General features: G+C 41.0%; 1 protein-coding gene across 12 annotated transcripts in view; it reads left to right on the top strand.

Annotated features, from left to right (window-relative positions):
* Window positions 1–8,146, top strand: part of DYRK1A (dual specificity tyrosine phosphorylation regulated kinase 1A) — a 153,737-nt gene that overhangs the window by 44,514 nt on the left and 101,077 nt on the right. The gene's annotated exons all lie outside the window — the stretch shown is intronic.

Here is an 8,146-nt window from a genome sequence, read left to right as displayed (position 1 = left end):
ATTTTATTTTATTTTATTTTATTTTATTTTATTTTATTTTATTTTATTTCATTTCATTTCATTTCATTTCATTTTATTTTTTTATGCACACAACTATTTTTCTGTCCTTTAAAAATGTAATCATATGGTGTCTGCATCCTGCTTTATAACTCACTTTTTCTGTATGGAACGATAGTTTCCATGTTGTTTTTCATGATACCGATGTGTTTATTGAACATCTACCATGATAAAATAGAAATATGAAACTCACCAAGCAGTAGATAATATCACTGGAATAAGAGTATAACAGAAGTAACCAACAGAACATGGTGGTGGGTCATTAAATGCAAATTCAAGGAGAGGCTGGAGTGGCTTACAGCTGGATGAGGGGGAATCGAGGCGGTCTTGAAGGATGGGTAGGATTTAGGTAAAGGGTTAGGCGAAGAAGGGGCAAACTGTAGGTAGGGGAACGATTTGAGCGTCGGTGCAGAAGGAGGCAAAACGGCATTTTATCGAATGCCATGCCACACTCTGTGTTCAGGACAATGAGATTTGAGCGAATGTTTTTAAGTTACAGAGGGTAAGTTAAATCCAGGTTGAAAGTGCTGTGCTTCCGGAAGATCTGTGTGGCCGCTATATGCCAGATGAGTTGAGATAGGGGATAAGCTGCCTTTTACGTTCGGTGGTTTCCAAAGTGGGCTGTGCTCAGAAATCACCTGGATTTAAAAAAAAAAAAAAAAAAAAAAAAGAATTCTTGGGTTCTTCTGCATGCTTCCCGAATCAGTATCTTTGGGTGTGGAGTCTGCAGTCGAGTTTTGAGAACCTCCCTTAGTGTTTCTGAGAATACCACCAGGCCCAGCAGATGCTTTTCGAGGAGGATCTAGAATACCAAGTATGCAATAAGGACCTAGACCAAGGTGGTGGCAGTGGGCATGGAGAAGAATTAAGGCATGAAGCATTTTGAAAATTGGCCAGGACTTAGTGAGACCACTTCAAGTGGCTAAAGAAGTCAGTTTCTAGTGATGTCGCTGGGAGAGTGCTGGTGTTAGCGACAAAGATGGGAAGGTGAGCTCTGTGAGGAAGGAGGTGAGGGTGCGTCTTTGGTGGGGGGAGTTGAGGTAGTGACATGGCACTGTAGGCGACACCCAGCGGCTCGTTGTAATAGCTACTGAGCGGGAGGGGAGTGTGGAGAAAAGACTCCGGCATTGTCAGTTCAGAGTAAGACTTTGAAGTATTTCTTTTGGTGGGACAGATGGATCGAGAACTGAGAGGAGGGGGCAGGGGATGAGGCTGCAGGTAACACCTGAGGTTGGGGCTACACGTGAAAGAGACATGGGGGCCTCGAGGCCACACACATTTTAGGAATTTTCTTAAAAGTGTGGCTGGGAAAAAGAAGTGAAACTAAACTCATTTACTACTCTTAGTAATCGTCACGGGCTGGTTGAAGGAAGATGTAAGCTACTAATAACAGTGTGTGTTTTTGATTATTTCTGGGCCTGGTTATTTTTCTGTATTTTGGAAATGTAAAGATAATTAAAAGCAGAGGTTTATAAAATTGTATATAATTATATTTGTATAAAGGTACATGCAGCCGACTAAGTATATGTGTGTGTGCACTTATGTAAATTAATTATACATAATGTGTGTTTTATAAGTAAAATTATATGTGTGTGTCATATAAATATATATGACCACTGTAGAAAAAAATCAGTGCTATCAGAAAGGATAGAGCAGAGTGGTTTTCCAGAGTTGTTCTTAAAAACTAGTCATGAGAAGGACTTGCAGGCTGTCGATTGAACACACACTCTTCCTGAGAGTCCTGTGTCTGATAGGAATATATAAATGAATGAGATGAACCCAGCTGTTCAGGTTGGGGGGGGGGGTCACTGGGGATAACTAAGCATTAGATCTCGCTCTGAGAAGTCCCTTAATTCCTTTTTAATTCCTTTTATGCCCTGGGATCGGTTTGAATAATAGAAGGTTTGAGTACATTATGTGTAGGTGATATGAAACATGTCTTTAAGCAAGCACATCCGCAGTAGCAGTTGAAAAAGTCTCGGTGTTCGTATTACTTTTTTTTTTAATTCCTTAATTAGCAAGTGGGTGAAAACAGGCTCCAAGGCTCAAAATTGATGCTTGTGGGAAGTTGGAAATAACCCAAATACCCCCCAATAGGTATTTGTTTAAAGTAAATTTAGGTCAGTGCAGGGGTGTATGCTCCAAGCATAGAGTAAGGTGCCGCAGATACAAATTGTTGATGTAAAGGTGTGGGAAAAAAAATGAGCAGAGATGCCATAGGATATCGGAATTTTGTGTGGCTTTTGGCTGTTCCTATTCAGTTTCTTCTCATTCCCTTTTTAAAAAATAATGAACAATGTAGTGTTTTATAATTAGAAACGCAGTCTGCTTATTTCAGATAAATGATGGGAGAAACACTTGAGGTCCTTAATCTTTTTTTTTAATTTTTGATGTTTATTTATTTTGAGAGAGAGAGAAAGAGGGAGACAGAATCCCAAGCAGGCTCCGCACCACCAGTGTGGAGCCCGGTGCGGGGCCTGAACCCACAAACTGTGGGATCATGACCCAAGGTGAAATAAAGAGGCTGATGCTCAACTGACTGGGCCATCCAGGCGCCCCTTGAGGTCTTTAATTAAAAATTTTTAATGTTTATTCTTGAGAGAGAGGGGGGGGGAGAGAGAGAGAGAGAGAGAGAGAGAGAGAGAGAGACACAGAATCTGAAACAGGCTCCGGGCTCTGAGCTGCCAGCACAGAGCCTGACATGGGGCTTGAGCTCACGAAGCGTGAGATCATGACCAAGCCGAAGTCGGATGCCCAACCGATTGGGCCGCCCAGGCGCCCGTGAGGTCTTTAATTTTAAATGGAGAGAAGACCATCGTTGTTCAGTTCCAGCTTCAGGACAGCCTGCTGGCCAGCGGTCGTTTTTGTGATCGTGATTGGGCTGCAGTGGTGACAGCGTGTTTTGAGGCCTGCAGTTCTGATGAGAGTGGGCTGTATGGGGAGACTGGAGCAGGGAGTGCAGATAGGACCGGGAGGGCCTTGACCGTGGCAGGAACACTAAGAGGTGGAGCGATGAGGCCAGCTGGACCTTTCTGAGGGGAACCCGACGTAAGAATTTGCAGAGTGGATGTGTGTCGCAAGCAATAGAAAAGAGGTCCTAGGTGATTAAGGTTCTAGTTGGGAGACGGGGGTGACGGTGACACGTGTAACCTGAGACTGGGAATACAGGAAGGAGAAATGGATTTTTTCCCCCAGTCCTGCCTGGTCTTTCCCCCCTTTTTGTTTTGAGCAGGGGAGAAGGTTGAGGAGATTGTAAATTCAGTTTAACATGCTCCTGGGAGCACTGGCTTTGGAGTCCTTTTGGTTGGATTTGAATTTTCTCTTTACCGTTAGTCTCGTGCGACTTGTGGAGACTCCACTTCTCTGGGCTTTAGTTTCCTCACCTGTAAAACGGGGATAATAGTACTACTTACTTACATAATTATTTATGGGACTTAAGTGAATTAAAGGAAAATATGTGTACAGTAAAGATAAGACATCTATTCAGTGGTAACCAGGAAACAATAATACCTGGCACATTCAAGCCTGGTTTACTGGGTGGAAATGTGGGCCCGGAAGTCCAGAGAGAGGCAGCCAACCCGGTACCTTGTAAGAGCCCGTGTAGCTCCGCATATAACTGCAATACTGGTTGACTTTCATCCTGCATCTTCAAAGTGAGCCTTCTGGAACTTAGGTTTGCCTGTGATATAATTTCTTAGTTTCTATTTTATTTGGTAGTCACTCTCTCATAGTAGGAATTAGGTTTCTGGAAAGTTTTGTGGTCTGAGAATTTGAGGAACTTAGACTGGATGTAAATATGTTGGTAGTTGGCCTATTTTGAATTTTTTTTTTTTTTAACGTTTATTTATTTTTTGAGATAGAGAGAGACAGAGCATGAATGGGGGAGGGGCAGAGAGAGAGGGAGACACAGAATCGGAAGCAGGGTCCAGGCTCTGAGCCATCAGCCCAGAGCCCGACGCGGGGCTCGAACTCACGGACCGCGAGATCGTGACCTGAGCTGAAGTCGGACGCTCAACCGACTGCGCCACCCAGGCGCCCCAGTTGGCCTATTTGAATTCGTGACAGGGCACCTGTACTTGACGCTTACTGATCATGGCTTCCTCCTAGAAACTTTCTAGTCTCTCCTCTCTGGTTTTAAAAACGACATTTGTCAGTGCATTCTGTTACAAGTAATATGCACATGAGGCATTTCCCTCTTGTTTTCCTGTATGTATTGTTGTATACAAATAGTGCCTAATTTTGTTGGCATTTGAGCCCAGATATAGATAGTTCCAGAGAGGCCAAGTAACTTGGTGCTTGAAGTAGCAAAAATTTGGGGCCACGGTTATGTAATCCACTCAGCTCTTAGTTCTTCAACCTTCTCTTTAATGTTTACTCAGGGTTGTGTTTTTTTCACATAGTTTCATGAGAAATCACATCTTCTTCTTTCCTTTAACATGTATGTATCTCAGGTACCTTCACTTCCAGTATGCCATTGGAGTCATGTAATTGTAACCCTTCTTTTTTTTTTTTTTTATCTTGCCCAAGGCGTTGGTGCTGTAGTGACTTACCTGCTTTTGGTTTATACCTTCTTTTTAGTTTGCCTCCTTTAATATTGTTTGGTAAAGGGAATCTATGTATCAGTCCGTTATATGCTGTGATCAGATTTTCTCTGCTAGACTAGAGGAGAGTTTCTTTTCTGTTCTTCTAAACTGAAATGCTTTTTACAAATTAACTTACTGCCTATGAACTGTACTTTATGTTTGGGACGGTTGAGGTGGAAGACTGAGTATGGGGTCTAGAAATCAGACATAGACACCCTTTGATTCTTGGATCTTTGTAATTTCCTCATGACTGTTTCAGCGCTTACTAACGAGGGGCATTTTGGTGTGAGACCAGAGTCCACAAGCTGTGACCTTAGGCCAGGTAGGCTAATCTCTGAATTCGCTCTCCTCATTGATGAAATGGAAGTAACATTGCCCACTTGTCGGGCTGTCAGGAGATGAAGTGTGTCAGCCTGTGTACAGTGTCTCAGTTGAGTGGTTGGTGCGTAGTGTTGAGCAAACGTTTTTTTTTTTTCCCTGTGGTTTTGCACAAGATTTCTTTGGGATTCTCCTGTGCTTTTTGCCTTCTTAATTTTTTTAAGACGATGACTGTTTCTAGGGGTTTTGGTGGAGTCCTAAATCGTCTTGGTTTTAAGGATTTCACCTGAAATCCCGGTTAGCGAAAATGCTTTTTTGTCTGTGTTATTTGGTCCTCTTATTGGGAATTAGAATTAATAGATTTCTTTTCCTTGTGTTAGGTTATCAAAACCATATTTAAAACTTTTCTTTTTGCTTTGACTCCTTTGGTTATCATGGCTCTAGAAAACGTGTTCCTAAAATTGTTACGTGGAAAAAGAAGACATTTCTTGTCTCTTCCTTAATGTTAGCGTAAATGAACAGAAATTTACAAGGAACGCCAGTCACAGGATAGTTTTTCGATAATCATGTTGTAATTTCAGTGCATGGAATCAAATTGTAGATCTGTCAGCTTAGTTGTCCCCGATTTCATTTTTGTAGCCTGTTCTGTCTTGGGAGTGGGTAGCTTATTTTCAGATTGGCATCTTCTGAACTATCTAAATTGCCCTTTTAAATCCTATTGTGTATTATATTTTATTTTTTCACGTGGATGAATTTTTTTTTTAAAGTTTATTTATTTTGAGAGGGCAGGAGGGGCAGAGAGAGAGGGAGAGAGAACCCCAAGCAGGCTCTGCATGGTCCTTTCAGAGCCCAGTGCGGAGCTCAGTCTCACGAACTATGAATGAAATCATGACCTGAACCACAATCGAGAGTCGGACCCTCACCTGACTGAGTCACCCAGGTGCCCCTGGATTAAATTTTTTAATTGTGAAATACACATGTGCGAATATACATACCATGCAAAATTAAAAGATGTTTAAAAAACAGCTGTGTGCTTCCACACGGCTTAAGAAATAAAACAGTCCCTACCAGTACTTCCGAAGCCTGTGTCGGGCTGATTCTTTTCACCTGCTGCTTGTGATATACCTACTAATTTATTTTGAAACTGCATACACTTTTTAGTTGTATGTCATTATAAAACATTGTGACATCAGAGAGGAGACGTTGTATCTTCCACTTAGTTCATTAACTCCTGAGTTAATCTGGATTTGCCATATGAAGCTAATGCGCTCATTTCAAACACAGTTTTGCCGATCTTGATCTTTGAGGATTAGCATTAATTTTCTAAATCTCAGTCCGTCACTGCTTTTAATTAGGTGTCTCAGGGTTCTCCCTCGCTCTCCTTCACCTTATCTCTCCCTCCTTCCCTCTGTAGAGAGAGACCCGTACTAACAGATGGAGTCTGACGCCTACCTGGGCATTCCGTGCATTTAAACTTCCATGCGTTGAAATTCTGTCTCTGCAGATGTGCTCTAGGTTACTTTCATGCAGTGATTTTCAGACAACTAAACAAATGGTGTGTAGGTTTAGCTTCAAAAATCAGTTAAGCTCAGTTTCTGGATTGTTCATAGACCGCTTTATTGCCTTTGGCAAAATGTTTGCTAAAACATACTCTAAAAGATCTTGAGGATTATAGGAGGTTCCCGTGGTAGGGAGAGTAGAGGCTTTTCATTAGCATCTAATTGAGCGCCATCATTTGTGAATGACTCCATTTGTAGGGGGAAAGGTGAAAAATTCACTGTGGGTTTTTCTCAGAAGAATGTAAAATATGACTGGATTTTCAGACTTTAGAAAGAAAATTGTGTTTGTAGTTTGCAAAGTCCATCTGGTGTTCGCTGTTACCTACTTATTGTCATAAAACCCTGACCTCGTAGGAGCAGATTTTTTTTTAAAAGTGACCGGCCTGAAGGATATATGGAATTATCGGTAGAATCTTAATTTCAAGTAGTCCAAGGTCAAGACTTAACGGAGTTTATTATCGCTCAGTAGATGACGGTTTGGTTGCCGCGTGTGTCCTCAGCAAGTTTCGTAACTTGTAGAGATGCTTTCCCCGTTGCTAAAGGCTGCTTTTCAAATGAGTGGTGATTAGTGGATGACTTTTCTCAATTGGACAGGCTTGAGGCATGCTTCTTCCGATCCTCAGATACGCAGTCCGTTGTGCCACTGGCCTGCCCGCATTTCTTACCTTTAGATATTTAATACAGTGATGGAATAATCTGCTAATTTCTAACTGCTTTTAGTAGAATAAAAAGACTGCTAATGCTTTACCTGCTTTTGCTTTTTTTCTTATGAAGTATGAATTATTTTTCTCTCGTATCAGTAGTGTCTATCCTTTTGAAACCATTGAAGTTGGCAAAGTGTCGGTAACATTGTAAGTTAACATTTTATAGGTGAAGAATGTGATGTTAAGAACCCAAGAGATTTGATAGTATATAATTCATAGCTAGAGATTTAATTCACATTTCTTGTCTCCATGGTCTATGCTGGAATTGTAAAGACTTGACCATTCATGAGTGAAAAATTTTTAGAAGAGTATGTCTTTGATATAAAAATCCTTAATCTTGAGGTTTCAAGTGTTATTTTTTAAATAAAACTATTTTGAGATAGTACTTCAATGTTCATCCCTCTACCTGTCCATACCCACCCCCTCAAAGTGGGTACCAGTCGGTTCCATGTCTGAGGTTTTACTGTAGAATCTAAACTGGAAAAGTGGTTCTTTAGAAGTGGAGTCTGGAATATAGGTAGTGATTTTAGACATAAGCGGTTCCTAAGTTACAGATAATTCATACATTTAAACCTCTGTCGCCGAGCTGCTCTTTCCAGTTGCTGCTATTTGGAGTACAAATGTCAAGGTTTCAAAGAACTTGGGAGTTCAAAAATAGAAGGAGAAATGAGTGAAAAGCAGACATATTTGAGGGCAATAAATACACATTCAAATCTGTGACCATTTACCTACAAACGTTTTTCTTCAAACAAGCTTGGTTGTTTTTACCTTTATTTTGTAACATGATTAGAATTCTACCAATTAGGGGTTCATTTGGACTAACTCGCATCCTTGTTGAAAGTTGCAAGTATTAAAGTGAATTATTTCCGTCTAGTTGATTTCTTTCTGTCACATACCTGACGTGAATCACACTGAGGCAGTAGAA

This window comes from Panthera uncia, chromosome C2 (genome assembly GCF_023721935.1).
Source record: "Panthera uncia isolate 11264 chromosome C2, Puncia_PCG_1.0, whole genome shotgun sequence".
NCBI classification, from domain to species: domain Eukaryota; kingdom Metazoa; phylum Chordata; class Mammalia; order Carnivora; family Felidae; genus Panthera; species Panthera uncia.
The sequence above is the reverse complement of the archived record's forward strand: the minus strand, read 5'-3'. Positions and strand labels throughout refer to the sequence as shown.